The 17,353-nt window shown below is 49.8% G+C and overlaps 1 protein-coding gene and 1 long non-coding RNA gene across 4 annotated transcripts in view; one reads left to right on the top strand and one right to left on the bottom strand.

Moving 5' to 3' along the window:
• Positions 1–17,353, bottom strand: part of Cad88C (cadherin 88C) — a 164,722-nt gene that overhangs the window by 86,326 nt on the left and 61,043 nt on the right. The window contains exon 1 of one of the 3 annotated variants that reach the window (XM_065454721.2): positions 1,121–1,138. The exons of the other annotated variants lie outside the window; for them this stretch is intronic. The gene's annotated coding sequence lies outside the window, so the exon portion shown is untranslated. Of the gene's footprint in view, positions 1–1,120; positions 1,139–17,353 lie in introns of those variants that run through there. 3 annotated transcript variants of the gene reach the window in all.
• Positions 1–17,353, top strand: part of LOC135920472 (uncharacterized) — a 252,501-nt gene that overhangs the window by 174,182 nt on the left and 60,966 nt on the right. The gene's annotated exons all lie outside the window — the stretch shown is intronic.

The following is a 17,353-nucleotide window of genomic DNA, read 5'->3' as shown; positions in this document are numbered from 1 at the left end:
CTTCGTCTCTTCGGGGCGCCTCCGTTCCGTCGATCTAGCTTCATGAGCGCGGAGGATCGTTAACGCGACCTCCGCAGTCATTCATTCCGCGATTCACTGAAAAAAATAAAAAATACCACTACGGTAGCCGCGAAAACCGACGAAAAACGCTGTGTTCTGACGCTGCCATTCCCATGCATTACCCGCTCAGAGCCGCTGTAATTGCGTCCGTGGGTTTTTGGCTGACTATGGCGGAACTCCAGCTCGCTGCTTGCACACTTTCCTGCTGGCACGCGAGTCGCCATTCTTAGCCTGCCCCGATATAGCCATATAGCGCAACACAGGAGCACTTGTGTGTTTGTGTGTGTTTGTGTGTACGCCTAACAATTAACTTGACTGCACACGCATGAAGCGCAGTGGGATCTACATAGCCTCGCTGCAGCAATCACGCATCTTCTACAGTCCAAAATCGCAAACATGAGTGTCACCGCACGTTTTCTCAAGCAGCATCCCTATATAGACAGCGTATCTATACCAAGTTCGCATCTGATGGCTGGCATTGACCCTCCGTGGTCACGAGAGTTCGGGGCCTCACTTGTTTGAGAGCGCGCTCCCACGATGGGAGAGTAGTTCAGCTGGCTCTATTTCAAGAGCGCGTGCACAGCCGCCGTGCAATGCTCGTGAGGCGCGCATGTAGTAAAGTCGATACGCGGTACAACTACGGGGCGGGTGCGCACGGCAGCGCGCGCGGCTGCTTAAACTCGGTCCGGGTGGCAAGCGTTCCCGCACGATGGTGTGCGACCCTTCTCAAGATCGAGCTCCATCGCACACAAGGCAAACGGAGTCGTGATTCGGCCAAGCTGCACGTGACGCGACTGCGCCGCGTGTTTCAGAAGGTCAGCGCGTGGCTGACCGGTGGCTGGCCCCCGAGTCCATCGATCGCACGAAGCCCGCTACAGCGATTCCAATCTCTTCAGCTTTAACGGAACGTACGGCACGGCTGCCGCATTTCAATCCCGTTTTGAGCGTGGCGCCATACTTTGCCGCGCACGGAGGAGCCGTGGAGTATTTGTTCTATGCAGTCGCGAGCCGTAGTGGCGGCCTGCGCCGCGGTAAATGCACGTGCACGCAGCATACTTACACTTGCGGTTGCAAGCGCGCCTCACACGCCTCGACGGCCACCTGCAGCGGTGGTTACTGTCCAGATGTGGTCGCCGTGTAGGAGCTGTTTCGCTGCCACATACATCTTCATGGCGCGTAGAGACGACAAAAGAGGCGTGTGTTCTATCTGATCCCCCCCGTCAATCCAGTTGTTTTTTTCCTCCGTATTGTCCTTCAGTCGTGGGCCGATTCTTATATTTAGATCGATCTTTAGAGTGGCGTGGCGTTTAGAGGCTAAAAACAGACCGCGATTATCGCTTTCGCTTGATTTTCACGAGCTAGATACACGCCTCGCTAACAGCCTACGCAAAGTCACGCTGCGGGCTAAGAACGCAGGTGCTCTCGTTTTCCGACATGCACAGAGTTCAGAGTTCGACGTGTAGACGCTCGCTTCTTACCCAGCGGTACGGCAAAGCGTGATGTTCGCGCTCGCGGGTGCATGTTTCACAAGAGAAACGAGCATGCACACACAAAAGAAGCTACAATCGTTTGCCGTAGCTTGCTTGCTATCGTCGGCACTCGCTTTCTTTTTCGTTCTTAAGCAACCCATGTTTCGCCTCCGCTCTCGAAGCAGGAACTGAATCGCTCAGCCCGTGCTCAAGTGGGCATGAATGCGACGTCAGCGGTGTGAAAAATGAGGCTGCCTTTGTGCATCTATTCGTTCCTGTTAGCCGGCGCGATTCAGCTCTGTCAACCGCGAGTCAGGGTGGCGTCAACCACGTCACAGTGAAAGCCACGGGTCACATCTAAACTACAGCCCAGGTCAGCATCGCGAGTTCCGCCACACTACAACGTGCGCCGTTAGTGGTGCACATCGCCGAACGCCACGGCATTTATTCACAAGGCCGCGTGCAGCGAGCCTGGTAAGAGCCTTCGTTCTCTCCTAATCTTTTAAGGGTATACTTAATAAACGCAGCGTACGTTTCAAGGCTTCATCGAGGCCGATGAATAGTTATCTCGTACGAAACCTCTACATAAGGCTTCTGCTGCATAAAGCCTTCTCCGTTCGTCCAATACTATTAAACCCGCTCGTTAAGAATGCAGCTCGCTCTCAAGAAGCCATATTTTGTCGCAAACGGTGTTTTACGCCTTTCGAAGCCCTGATGGAACGAGATCCGTACAGTCTTTGTTAGGATACGTCCCCTCCCTTTTTGTTTAGCTCTATGCAACAGGCGCCCTCCGAACACTTTCTGCGCAAAAGATTCCCACTAGCGCCGTCTACGCGCGCCCTGCTAGTAAAACAAGCAAACAAATAATAAGTCACCAAGATAGCCATAACTTGGTTTCGTTCCATGCATCCCCGTGGCAACCACCTCTGGCGCGCTAGGCGTGCGCGGCAAAAGGTGCGTGGTATACCCTGCTTGACGGCGCCTATGCCGGGGTCGTACAGCAGCGCACTGATTTCCTCGCATAGCTGAGCGGATCACGGCGCCGCCCCGAAGTGGCAGGCGAAGCGCGAAGGCTCCCGACGGATGCGGAGCACTTCCGCCTCGTCGCCGCTGATCTGCGTCGGAGTGACGCGGCTCGTTAGCGCCAGCGCCGATCAGGGCAGCGACGTCAGCTACCGGGGTCCGCGCCTCTTGGAGCCTGCTCAAGCGCGTCGCCAGCGGCTCGACCACCCGTGTCCCCATCGTCGTCCCGTAGCCCTGACCGTTGGGATGCGCCCCTCCTCCGGACCCTCGTACACAAACGCCCCTCTCTCTGTACTGTTGACAACTTGACAATGCGCACGTGTGCCCTGGTGCGTGTTTCAAGTGCGCTGTAAGCCCACGCTGTCACGTGCACTAACTGCGAACGCTACTCAAGCGGTTCACCCTCTCTCTCTCTCTCTCTCTCTCACCCACACACACACACACACACACACACACACACACACACACACGTACCCGGAAGCCAAAAAATCTCGCGAGTGATCCGGCGGAATCGACTTGACGCTGCTCTCAGCAACGTTTCCTACACCACATTGTATGCGTTTGCTATTACAGCGTTACTCCACATGAGGCTAATCGTGGCCAGAGCACGTACGCGATACAGTACACGCGTGAGCAGTACGGAAAGACAGCCCATTGAGGCCAAGAGTTCATACATTATGAAGCAGCACCTTTATACGTGTGGCAGCTGACCTTTCAATGAAGAGAGGCGGCGGCACGCTTCTATAGTGTCCTCATATTCACGCATGATTTGAATTTTGCGCAAAATGTGTGTTAAAGTGTTGCGAACGAAAAAAAAAAGACAGCGTGGCAGCTGACAGTTCAGGGTTATTAAAAATGGAGCGCTACACGAAAGAACAACGCGTGTTTATCGTTGAGCAATATTTATAAAATAATGAAGGTTTGGCAGATTCTCCGTTTTGGTGATCACCATTGGCCGCCCAGATCATGCGATTTAACGCCGTTGCACTTTTTCTTTGGTTTCTTTTTTTTTCTTCAGTCTAAAGTTTATGCCAACAAGCCCACGACCCCCCTTCCCACCACGCCTTAAAGGAGGAAATCGAGCACTGTATCAAAGAGATTCAGCCATATTTGTGCAAGACGGTCATGGAAAATTTCAACAAAAGCGTGCGTATGTGCCAGTAAAGCCGTGGAGGCCATTTACCCGATATTCTATAAGCCCTATAATAGCCCTATAATGTATACTTTATTAATCAATAGATAATGTACAATTTTTTTGTTTTCACCCTGTGCTTTCTATCAAAATTACTTCCCGCGTGAATATTGGGACACCCTATTACGGTGTGTTAGCTTGCTTATTTATTTATTCATTCATTCATTCATTCATTCATTCATTCATTCATTCATTCATTCATTCATTCATTCATTCATTCATTCATTTATTTCCGTATCGCACTTCTGTGATTGGAACAGATTAAACAAGTTGCTTTTTGAGCCCGTTAGTGAGAATTCTGCGGTCTTCAGAGAGACGGTTTATTATATGCACATGGTACACGGTACACGTAGAAGCCGCCTCGTCGATACCATATGCCATTGTCATGGCATATGCCAGCATATGCCATGGGAAACGATAAAGTTCAAATTTCATACAATAACGCATATCATATGAGTGCAGAATGATGTGACTAATGTATGTGTTATGCTGGAGTCAAGCAGTAAGGAAGAAACATTGAAAATAAAAGAAAGGCGCTTTGATGCAGGATTTTAATGCTGGTGCTACCTCATCCGACGGCCGCTCTCTTTCCGGTGTCAAGTACTATATACATTGCCTTACTTGTTTTTATCCGCATACAGGTCTCAAATTTTTTGTCAGATAATAGAAATATACGTCTCCTTCGCGATTCTGTTCCCTAAAGTCTTGAGCGACAGGAGGACATCGGGAGGAAGTACATGAAGTCGTAAAGTGCCCTGCCCCCCCCCCCTTTTCTTTTATTTTCCTTTTGTTTCACATTTGAAAGCAGCGCAGTAATGATTTATTCTGTGCACACTCACAGAACGTAGAAATCAAACAAAGGAAAACACGATTCAGAAAGCGGTTGATGCCGTCGTTAAGTTCTTACCCTGTTCCGTATTGCGTGTAAAGCGATTCAGGACAAGAGCGGCCAGCTCCGTGCCTAATAGGATGGTCACATTACATTCGAAGTCGCTCTGAGGCCGCATTTTTTTTCTTTTTTTTTTTGTCATCGGTGTTAACGCGTGCGGACAATCTGGTCCAGTAGACGTCGCGACACTTTGCTGGCCCCGTGCCGCCGACGCCGTGCCGAGGCAACATCGCCCGGTACAGTACGTACGTACTAAATACGAAGGCTGACCGCGCAGTCGCCGCCGTGCAACGTGGAGCGTGTAAACGCGACTCATCCCTCGCGCGCGTGCAGAGTGGCCGCGATCTGGGAGCGCCGCATCGCTTACGCGCGTGCGGCCAGGCTTCCGGGTGAAGACGACGGCCGAGGGACACACGACGCGGCCGACCGCTGCGGCTGGCGGCGCGCTCCGGCTGCGCCCGTCGCGTTCACGGCTCAAGTCACCGCGCGGTCACGCGCCGCTTGACAGCGCGTGGACAGGCGGAGGCCGCGGTTCTCGAAACAGCGCCGCCGTTGTCTTCGTTGTCGTCGCTGCGCAATGTCAGGGTTGACGGGAAAGGAAGAGGGGGAGAGAGAGCGTGGAGTTGCCGTGGCACGAGCAGGTGGAAGGACGGGGCGCATATGCGTGTCCTGCGGTGACTCCCATCCAGAGCGACGTCTTCAACCACGTCCGTGCGCTCTGGAATGCGAGACCTCCATATGCGGTTCGGGAGCTGACGAACCCGCGCGACGGCGCAGCTTGAGGAGGTCGACGTGCTCGCGTCGGGCTGTTTGTCCCGCCACTGCTATACGGCGGCTGCTATCGTTTCGTGCCGAACGTCACCTGGATCCTCCGCGTGCTCCGGGGATACTTTGAGCGAGGTCGCTGACCTGGCTTCCCTTGAGTCACATCCCCTGTCAGTAGACCAGTAGATCGGGCTCGGCAATTCAAGGTGAAACTTTTGAAGCGTACGCAGACCACGGAGATTTCATTTTAAACCTCCTTATTGCAGACTTGATTCCCGCCAGTTGACTGGACAGAGAATATGCCTATAATGTTGCTGGCCTGGCCTCCAAGACCAGAATAGCTGGGTGACTTCGCAATAGCAACTAAACTCAGTCGCTCAAAAAGCTCAGCCTTCGCAGATTTTCGCAAGTTTCACCTGATTCCACGTACAAATTTTTCGCGCAACATACCCGAATTAAGAGGGAACAGTGTTACCACTGTGTATTACGATATATTTATTTACGTCCACTTAGGCATAGAAAATGACTGCGCTTTTGTGAACAGTACTCCGTAAAAGGCAATTCATCTACATTCTCTGTATGGCATGTAAGTTTTCTTTTTATTTATTTTTTTATATTTCCGATTTGTTAGATAACGTAACGCGAATGTTGCAACTTATGCTAGGTCTGCCGTATGCTTCCAAGCAACTCTAGATCGGCGGGAATACGTTATCGCGACATATCGCGTGGTATACTTTAAAACTAAAATGTATGGAGATTCAGGGCAGCCCATGGAGGTTGGTAGGGCTGTATCTATATAGAATGATGTACATAGAGGAACGGTGCTATGCTAAAGCAACCCCTTCTTGCTTGATTTCCTTTCAATTTGTGCGCATTCTGTTAGCATTTCGACCTTTACAGGCGTCGTTGCTTTTAATAACAATAGAACCGTGCGTTGTGAACTTCGAATACTGAATTCTTCTATATAGACCTATTCCAGGCCATGACATCGTGCAGACATCTGGGTAGCGCTGGCTACCGCGAACCTGCTGGCTCTGCCAGGCGCGCGTGGTTCTTTTGGTCGTGAGTACCTTTTACCGTCGTACACGAAAACAAGCTAAGCCGCAAATTATTGCGGCTACGAATTAAGTGGCTCGACGTGAAATCGAAAAAAAAATGTTTATTTTTACTCTACCCATGCGTCTGCGCACGAGCGATATCACACATTTCTTGTTCACAAACATGAAGTTTGTGTATACCGAGCCGCTGGCCCGTCAAAGGAGCAACTCACCAGCCATCCCAAAGCAGCGTCCACATCTCACAAGTGTCGACAATAACGTTATCACGTGCTGAATGACCAACAAAGCCGAGATCTGCCCACATCCCTTCGGAAAACAGCCATCCCTTCATCCGCCTGTCTCACAGAGTCGAACCGCACATCGCGCTCTTTCGCGTAAGCCGTGCATGCGAATGCGCGAGTCGGAATCGAATTAGCGACAGCGCGGGGGGAATCGAGTTGGAGCGCAGCGAGCAGTTCCGGCGCGCGGACACGGTGCATACGGCGCAGTTCCAGTGAGCGTCTCCAATGCGCCAACGGCGAAAGGACGCGCGCGCTGGCGAAGTCGTGCGGAGAACGGGGCTCGCGCGCGCTTCCCGGCACGCAAAACAAGCGGCTCTTCTGTTTCTCTTTCTGCTTCTCCTTGTGGCAGCCGTGCGTGCACCCGCGGCCATGCTCCTGCCGCGCTATCCCAGGTCGCTCGCGGTCGACCGCGGCGGCGCCAACGGGGGGAGGGGGGGGGGGGGGGGGGAGACCTATAACACTGATTGCTGCGTGCGCCTACCTTGCCCCGTGCGCGCGCCAGCCAGGCCAAGACGGAAGTGTTATCGCGGCGCGCTTCCGCGGCCGAGCATCGTGCGACCTGATGATGGTGTTCCGCTTTTACGCGCTATACGCAGTCTCCATATGCGAAGTCGGTAAGAAATGAACAACGAACAACTGCAGCGGCAGCGTCTCGTTCGGCCACCATCATTGCGCCTCCTCCCCTCCATCCTCCCTTTCTCTAACGGCAACAACAGGGAAGAATGCAGCAGAGGAAGTCGCGATGCGGGCCCGCCAAATCAGCCCGCACGCCGCATCGAAACGTGTCACTCTTCGATCAGGTTCAAGAAAGAAGCACGAGGCACGCGCACTCTCGCAGTCTCTGTGCGTGCGCAGTGAATGCATCCGACTCCTCGTCAGTACACGACAGAGCTCGGGGCTTCCCGAGTTATCGGATTGGAGAGCTCGCCATCGATTCTTCCCGGAAGTACATTAAAACATAAAAAAGAAGCATCACGTGCGAGCGTAAGGACTTTTGTCGGTCAGGGTTAAATGTCATCGACACTTATTTTTTCACATGGTAGTAATACATGTGGTTCTTCTCTGCATTCGATGCATTCATACCTGTTTTCGATCGGACATTTGAATCGAACCCAATATCACCGCGACGCCTCCACTGTGCCCGTTCAACAAGTTCACCTGGTGTAAATAATAATAATAATAATAATAATAATAATAATAATAATAATAATAATAATAATAATAATAATAATAATAATAATAATGCATTCAAGAAGCCACAGGGGGAGTGAAAGTGTGGTGGAAGTAAGACGACGTAACAGCCCCGCAGCAACGCGGAACGCTTTTTACAACGTCAAGCGACCACGTTTAAAGTACCAGCCGCTAATGAATCGGCATCTATAGTATACAAGTTCACTCGAACGACGCGTCGCTCATCTGAACCAAAATAAGCTTTCCTTAACCGAATGAAGACTGCAGGCGAGAGCGCAACCATTCTTCCTTGGAGAGAGACGGCAGTAGATTGAGAGTGATCGATGAGCGGCCCAGCGCATGCAGACAGCCTCTCTTTGTCCCTTCACGACCGAGACCACGCATTGTTCGCCAGTGGGGCTGGCCTACTGGGCACGCATCCAATGCCGTCGTTGACCTGTCGCATTCCGCACAAAGTGACGACGACACAGCGCCGTCATTTGCTCGCCGACGCTAATGGATCGGCGATCAGTGTACGCCGCGTCATTCTTTTGTCGCTCTTTCTTTCTTTCTTTCCCGTCAATGACAACGGCAGTGGATACAATAAAACACAAATGGAGAAAATTTATATTAGGCTATCTAACACGTGCTGCAAGCCGCCGCTTTTGCAAGCGTCCTTTCGTTTTGACAAAGGGCAATAAAAACTAAAGCCGCGTATGCATGTTTATGACAGATGCCCAACTAAAGGGTCACCACTCGAATTCGCTTACAAGTATTGTCCAAATCACATCATTTTCTTGCGTCCAGACAAAATGCGCCTATGTTGTTGTTCATCGGCAATATCTGTTTACCGTTTTAATACTGCGCTACCAGAAGGTTTAACACAGTGCTACCACACGCATTGTGTCAGTCACTTTACAGTCACTTCTGGTTATATCGAAATACAGCTTATGAAGTTCCTTTGTCCCTCTGTTCGAATCGTTACGGAGAACTTTAACAGCATTTAATAATGTATGAAAGAAAAAGAAACGGGCTAATTGACAACTTCTAGCACCACCTGTTCACGTACGAAGGGCTCCAGCGTGCGAATCGCTCAGTGGATGCCGGCCCACATTCACCGAGTCGCTCGCACGCGAGAAAAACAATTCGTAAGGATGGACACGGTACAGCCGCGATGACGAACTGAAAGCGCGCGACCAGCGAGAAACGGTTCTTATACGAACGATAGGCGTTCTGCTTCTCGCTCCACTGGTTGAATGACAAATGTGCGCGCAGCGTTTCGTCTGGAGATGGCAGAACTTCCGGAATAGAGGGCGGGCCCGGGATAACCGAACGAGAGCGACATCGCTACGCGGAGCGGCGCGCTGTGCCGGGCGTGTTCGTACGCAGGCTGCAGGAAATGGGGAACGCACTTTCGCTTAGGAGCCACGCGGTTGCGCGGCAGTCGCGATAGGGCGCGTTCGAACTTTCGTGGGTCGTCCGAAGGGCGCGAAGGCAGAGGAGTAGGCAGACAGCTGCAACGCGGTGCCGCAGTGCGCTGGTGCGCTGCCGAGCAGAGCCGTCATCATCACCTGGTGCCAGTTCGTGTCACGCGGTTCCCACCTCGAACCACCGCACGAACACTGATCACCGCATAAGCTCGGCGTCTCTGAGCGCGGTGCCTGCGCCCACGGGGCCAATGGCGCCGCCGATGGGCACGTTTCCCCAAGGCGACACCAAGAATAGCCGGCGGCGCGCATTATACGCAAACAGCGATCGCTTCTCTCTCTCTCTCTCTCGCTCTCTGTCTCTCGCTCTCTCGACTCACGACTTTCGCTCCTTTTGTGCGACCGCTGCTCGAATTCGCGGCCCCGCCACGGTCGTCCTTGTGCGTGAACAGCAGAACGCGCGCGAGCACATGCCGGGCAGGCAGAGACTTTGCACGTTGGGCCGAGCAAGTCGGGCAGCAAAAAAGGAACAGGAACAGAGAGGAATAGGAGGGCGTCGTGTTTGTTGTAGATCTGTCTCCCATGCAAGGCAGGAAAAGTGCACACACGTTCTCTATCTGTCCTAGAAAGTAGGGAAACACGTCGAGCTTTGTGTCAGCGAGGCACCTCTTTGGCCATGACGGGAGAGAACCGAGGTGAAAGCAGAAAGAGAAACCGCTCTCGTGAAGCGCCGTCGCGCGTGTGCCGAACACAAAACTCGACGTGAGAACTCGGCGTCGCACGCCGTTTCCTACTTTAACTTCACAATTTTGCTTATATGCGTCAACACGTTGAAAAGAGCTGTGCTCCAATTATTATTGTTGTTGTTGTTGTTGTTGTTGTTGTTGAATGAAAAGAGGAGAAGAGAGGAATCAAAGAAATAGGAAAGAAAATATAAGACAAAATATGAAAGACGAATATGAAAAGAAATGACAGAGACACGGAAAAAATAAAGTACTTCGCGCTGTATGTAAAAAAACGCACGATGGCAGCTATATAGCGGTTAAATACAGGCTGTTTCAGTGAACACTTTCAAAAGATTTTAAACGTTGCCTATGGCAGATGTCACAATTCCAGTCCACGAGCTGGTCTACTCGAAGAGGCGGACATTACTTGCACAAAAGTTTGACATGCATAATCGGCTAATTAAGAAATTATTAATTATGATTTTAACTAATTACATTATGGCCAATATCGCAATTTACACATTCTAGCCGTGGAGTTCACAAGGCGAATCCACTTGGAACGAATCCTCAGGATGACACCAGTTTTGAGATTTTAATTCCGGAACTTTGCCAGGAAATGCATTGGCGTTCCAGTTACTTTGTTAACAAAAAGTCGTTTTATGCGTTGAAGCACACAAGTAACTGGAACGCCTTGCGAACTCCATGGCTAGAACATGTAAGTTACAATATGGGTCCTAAGGTAATTAGTTAAAAGTTAATTAGTGAATTATTGTTGATTAGTTGATTATGCATTTCAAGTTTTTGTGCAAGTAATGTCGGCCTCTTCGAGTAGACCAGCTCATGGACTAGAATTGTGCTGTCTGCCACGTAGGCAACCTTTTAAAAAATTTGAAATGTTCGCTGAAACACCCTGTATATTGATAACCATCATGCAAGTCGATTAGTCGTACACAGAATACGCGTATAGAGCATAAACGACCTGCAGCGTAAGAACCACTGTTGTTGCGGAAGTTGCTGTGAGTTCACATGCTTTCCCTGAATTTGGACCAATGCAGTTTTTGGCAGTGCACTTCTAACCGTGACCGCGTGTGGCGCTCTACTTCAATGACATTTTACATAGCAGAAGCGTTGCGATTCAAAGAAGATGGAAGGATTAACTGGTTAGTGCTCCAGATTATTGAGATTGGAGATAATCGAGATTGGAAAGCTATCCTACCATCTGGGTCATCATAGGACAAGTTAATAATAAACAATGTTGCAGTTTCTGATTCGCAGATATTAGTTTCTCCTTTTAACACCTATTTCCACTCTGTCTTTACGACTGGTAACTCTGTAACCCCTGTTTTTGATTCCGAACCGTCGACGATACATCACTGTCTCCTGAGGGTGCACTTAACTTAATCCTAAACTTAGACACCAAGAAATTTAGTGGTCCTGACAGTATCCCGACTGTTTTCTCGTTCGATATTAGCTTTGGTGCAGCAGATATCTAACAATTATCTTTAGGAAATCTCTCTCAACCGCCACCCTACCTTAATCATGGAAACTTGCTTCAATTCTGCCATTATTTAAGTCGGGTAACGTTCAATTGTCATCTAACTATAGGCTAATGTCCTTAACAGCACACTCATGTAAATTACTCGAACACATTATCTTTAAACATATTATGGAATTTCTTGAAGCCAACAAAATTTTATGCCCTTTCCAGCATGGTTTTAGAACTGGCCTTAGCACTATAACTCAACTGACAGAATTCATTCATGACATCAGCAGCTCTTTAGACATAGGTGACCAGATTGATGCTATTTTTAAAGACTTTGCAAAGGCCTTCGACACTATCTCACAACCCTAAACTTATGCAAAAGCTGTTCGCTATCCTAAAAAATGCATCTTTTGTTGGCTGGATATCGGACTTTCTTTCCCAGCGTTCTCAATACGTATGTTTCAACTCTGCTAACTCACCCTTGATGCCTGTTTCATCAGGGGTTCCCCAAGGCTCAGTATACTGGGTCCTCTTTTATTACTGCTTGATATTAATAATCTCCCGGTACACACCTCAGTTAAAATACGCCTTTTTTGCAGATGATTGCGTTTTATATCATACCATTAAATCTCCTACTGATCATGTTGTCCTTAAGAATTATTTTGCTACTTCTTTAACTGGTCCAGAGCATGCCAAATGAATATCAATTTTGCAAAACTGTTTCCATGTCCTTTACACGACGCTCATCCCCTTCCTTCTTTGCCTATGCCTTTAACAATATTACTTTAAATAGGGTCTTAGAATTCAAATACTTAGGAATCCTACTAACACACGATTTGTCATGGTGGAAACACAATGAAGTCATCTGTAACAAGGCCCTTAAAAGACTAGGTTACTTAAATCGTACGCTGCGCCTTGCTCCTCAAGAAACTGAACTTCTTACATATAACACCCTCATACGCCCCATCCTCGAGTATGGCTGCGTTGTATGGAATCCATACAAACACTGTGACGTCAAAAAACTAGAATCAGTGCAAAAAAGGCAGTGCGTTTTGTTTGTAGAAGATATGAGAAGGAATTTTCACCGTCTAACTCTCTTCCCCTACTTGGTCTCACTCTTCTTGCAGAGCATCGCAAACTTGAATGCCTAAAAGTCCTACACATGTTAATCAATTATCCTCGCCTCTCCTCTCTAGATAGCTATTTGACTTTTTCCAAACCCTCGTGTACGAGAAGTCACCATGCTCTAAATATCTCAACCTTTTTTGCCCGCACTGATTCCTTTCAACACAGTTTTTTTCCATCAACAATTGAAGTATAGAATTCATTACCGGGTAACAACCGTTCACTACCACTGAAACAATTCACGCAAGCTTTTTTATAAATGTTTGTATGTTTATTGTTCATCCCACTCCTGCAATAGCCTCATTGAGGCTGCAGTATTGGTGGATGAGCAGGGAAGAGATGGTTAGAACCGGAGTCATATTGCAAGTGTAGACAATGAAACAGTATAGTAATGTAGGTTTTAAATACGAAAGTCAAGATCCCGCTTAGATAGGCAAAAGGTTAGATAGCGATAGGTGTAGTAGAGAGATATAGAAATGCAAAGGAAAGACAAGGAAGTTAACCAGGTGATGTAGTAAAGCCTGAATAAATCAAGCAGGCTAGGTGACTGTCTCCGCCCCCTTTCAAAGGGGATGCCAATAAACATCATCATCATCATCATCATCATCATCATTACCACCATTTCCATTTTGTGACATAGATGCTTGTGGCAGTGACGTACGGATATCTATAGTTCTGCCCCTTAGCGAAATAAGACAAAGGCCCTTGAAGTCAGCGAGTGGAAAGTTTTTGTAAGAAATATGACCGAATATGTTTTGTGTAGTGCAAAGGCCATAGAGGATGCCTGTGTTGCCGGCCATCAGGGTCCTTATTCACAGAACTTCTCTTCCGTTAGCGTCCTAAGCGATTCCCCATCGCCTCAGCCAATGTCTCGTTATCATGCTGATTGTTATCATGAGTAGCCGGCCAATGAGTTTTGCGCATAGGGGCCCTGTATTCCCTGAGGATCGAGCACCTCAAGTAAGAGTTTTGCAGGTATGTCGCGATGAAAACATGATCTGGCAGAACGTGTTTTCTGGCAGGTAACATGACAGCAATCTTTTCTGGCAGATCACACTGGGCTGCAGGCTTTCGCGATACGAAAGAACACAAATGCGAGTTTAAACACAAATGATATTAGCTTGAAGTGAGCTATAAAACTGCGCAAGTAAATGATTTCATCTGGGCCTGTATTCACAAAATGTTGCTTATATACGCAAGTGCAGCTCGCGTGTGGGCTTCGGCGCGGCGATTGTTTCCTTATCACGCTTATCGTCATCATGAGCGGTCGGCAGCCGAGCGGCAGCCACTAAGAAAAAGGTATTTGTAGCAGACATTTTGTGAATACGCACCCCGGACCCATATTCCCAAAGTCATTTATACGCTAGGGTGAAGAACAGACGCCAGAGATAATGGTTAGCTATGACAGTGATACATATTTTTTTAATTCAGTCAATGTCTGTCTGTCTGTCTGTCTGTCTGTCTGTCTGTCTGTCTGTCTGTCTGTCTGTCTGTCTGTCTGTCTGTCTGTCCGTCCGTCCGTCCGTCCGTCTGTCCGTCCGTGTCCATCTAGCGCTTTCTTCATCTCGGGTAGCAGACCTGATGCTACGCTGGAGGCGTATATTGTAACGCTCCTACTTTTCCGGCCGTTTCTATTAATTTCTTATCGTCCGTCTCGCCGAATCTCCGATACCGGAGATAGCGAAGTTGCGGCTGTGGCAACGTGCGAGCCAGTTACGAAAGACAAGAATAATGGAACAGGGAAGGAACCATTGCAAAGTGCACTACACTTCGTCAACCAGTCTATACCTTCTTTCATATATTCTTCCATCTGTCGCATCACCCTTAAACTGTGATGGTTAAGCTTTAATCAAACGCAGCTGTTAAGGCACGAAATGGTACACCTCGGCCTAAGCGAGGTCTCGGAAACACTCGTTTCAAAGAATGGCTGTACGCGAACGCGTCCCAAATAGCGTCCGACAACGATCCTTCACGCTGCTCCACTCGTGTTTCGACGAGCCTATATGTAGCCATCATGTTGCAACTAAACTCGTTCTCAAACCGCCATTAACCGCATGACCCGAAATACAACCTCGAGTGCCTCGAGGTGTGCAGTTGCTTCCTGAAACTCCTCGAAACAACCGCTTCGTGTGTACCGATCTGACAGAAGTGATTTCGGAAAGTGGTGTATAAGGAAGCTCCATATTCGGCTCGCTGTCTTCGATGTGTCTTGAACGGCAGGAAAAAAAGAAAGCGACAAGTGGCGGTGCATGGAATAAGCGATGCTGGCCTGTCAGCGGGGCGTTGTACGATAGGTCCCAAGGGCTACAGGACCTCGCTCCTGTTGTACACCGGCAGCCATCATCGAGGCTAAGGTCCACGGATGCGCCCGGCTCGGCCCTCTCATATAGGAAGGGCATGCCGCAAGGGTCACGGCGTCGGCCCTTCCTCGCACCATTCACCTTCAAAGAACGGCGCCTAAAGTCCCACCCCGTATCGAACGTTTAAAGGGCGCAGGAGGCTGTCCCCGAACATATGTGTGCCTGGGTTCTGGCGGCGGCGCCGAAAAGACAAGTCGTCATTACGCGCCAGATTTTGCAGTGGCCGAGCCGATGTTCTTGCGTAGTGCACAACACATGCGATACGACCCCCTTGGAGGCCCCAGCGTTGCGCGGCCGACGCTTCTCGCTCTAAGGTGGCGCCTGCGCCACCGCTGTAGCATCGCGCGCGTAGCGCCAGTGGAGCTGTAGCATCTCTCGCACGGAGCGCGAGCGGACGCCGCCAGGATGCACAATGCGTCCCCGCGCCGAGGTCCTTCGGCCGGCCAGCCATTAATTTAAAAGCAGCCCGGCCCGCCGCTGCTCACGTCGAACGAGCGCCGCCGCCAGGGCCGAACGGGGTCAGCTCTGGAAACAATAAGTTCGAAGCTGCAGCGCGCCGCCGTTCGTTTTCTATATATTTTCCGCCTCGTCCCATTGCCATCGCCGCGAAACGAGGGCGTCTTCTCGCCGCCGACGAGACCGGCCACACGGCGTGCGCGTTATGCGGCCCGCACGAAGGTCCTCGCGCCGCGGCGAGAGTGAGTCCCTGAGCGAGCCGCAGTTTCGGACTCCCCCGCGTGAAGACACCGTGGGAGAGGTATCCTTTCCGTTGCTCCGCGGCAATCAACCCTTTGTCCGCGCGCTCTCTCTTCCCTTGTTCTTGCGCCGAAGAGCGAGCGCGTGTACGCTTCGATTGAGCCAGCGACGACGCCCGTGCCGGGCTGCGGCGTCAGGGTTTTTTCGCTAACGGTTGTCTCTGTAATTGATCTGTGCGCGCCTCCCTTGTTTTACGGGCCGTCCGTCCGGCAGCATCCAATGCGCCACGGGAGAAAGGCCCCGTTGTCTTCTCGATTGCAGCATGCCCCGGCGTGACTGCTGAAGCCACGCACGGGGGTGGCCCGAACGCGAGAGATGGGCAGAGCGTTGTGTATGCTACGGGCAGTTCTATCGCCTTAACGAATGAGTAGTGGGTGGGCGCTCGATCTGCAACGGCGGGTTTGTGGTTACGCAGCGGCGGCTGACGCCCTCCCTCGAAGGTGGCGACGGCGCTAGTTGCGACGCACTTGTCGCAACTGTGTACGTGCTCATCGTGCTGTACTTGACTTTCTTTGCGAGTTAAGTAAGCATGTTCTCGCAATCGTGCAAAAGCGACAGAAGCTGGAAAGTACCAGCTTGTCGATTACGACAACGATGCAGCAGTTGCCGTAATTGAACTGCATATGCGGCTGCGGAAGAGGGGCTAGCTTACTTAGCTGGAGCCGCACGAGTAATTGTGAGTACTGCGGCCGCAAGACAAAATTAGTGCACACTGGCCTACACGAACGTCAGCGCGAGCCGCTATAAAGGCGCTGCTGCGTTTCTTAAGAGACACCAGATAGTGCGACAAACTGTGACTGTGCACTGTGTGGGGTTTTACCTCTGAGTGTGACATTGAGATTGTTTGTTACTTTGTGACGCCTTCATGATGATGCTGATGTTTATTGGCATCCCTTATGAAACGGGGCGGGGACAAGCAGTCACATAGCCTGCTCGATTTAATCAGGTTTTACTACATTTATTGATATCTGCATGGCCTTTTGCCTGTCTGGTATCGATCTTAACTTTCGTATTTAAAACCTCTATCATTATACTCTACCACTACCTACACATGGATTGACTTCGATCCCATCATTCTCTTCGATGTTTTTGTTCCACCAGTACTCTGATATCGTTCTTACTTTTCTCAAATGCTCACCAGTTAATCCTTCCAGCATCTTTGAATTCCAACGCTTGTGGAAGGTGGAATCTCAAGCAGCCAGCTCGGGCCTGAAATAGCGAGGCACTGCCTTTCGCGTTATCACACAGACTGTTCCTCTCGATTTAATTCTGGTCGTTTTTGTAAATCTCCATGGTCTTTTTTTTTTTTTTGCTTCCATCCTTTGCATCCAATTTGCCATCTCTGTTTCTCTCACTTCTTATTTTTGTTTATAACTCCTGGTTGTCTATTCACACTTTAAATTATCTTGTACTTGGATGCCAACATTCTTGACCTGGTTTTCGATTCTGCGTCCACACTTCTGAGGTACAGATATTTGTGCACCATAGCCGGCCATTTCTTCTCATCCATGTTCCTTAGTCTTTCTTCAAACCTCATATTTTTCTGATCTTCTCTTACTTCAAGAGAATA

This window comes from Dermacentor albipictus, chromosome 1 (assembly GCF_038994185.2).
Source record: "Dermacentor albipictus isolate Rhodes 1998 colony chromosome 1, USDA_Dalb.pri_finalv2, whole genome shotgun sequence".
NCBI classification, from domain to species: Eukaryota; Metazoa; Arthropoda; class Arachnida; order Ixodida; family Ixodidae; genus Dermacentor; species Dermacentor albipictus.
The sequence above is the reverse complement of the archived record's forward strand: the minus strand, read 5'-3'. Positions and strand labels throughout refer to the sequence as shown.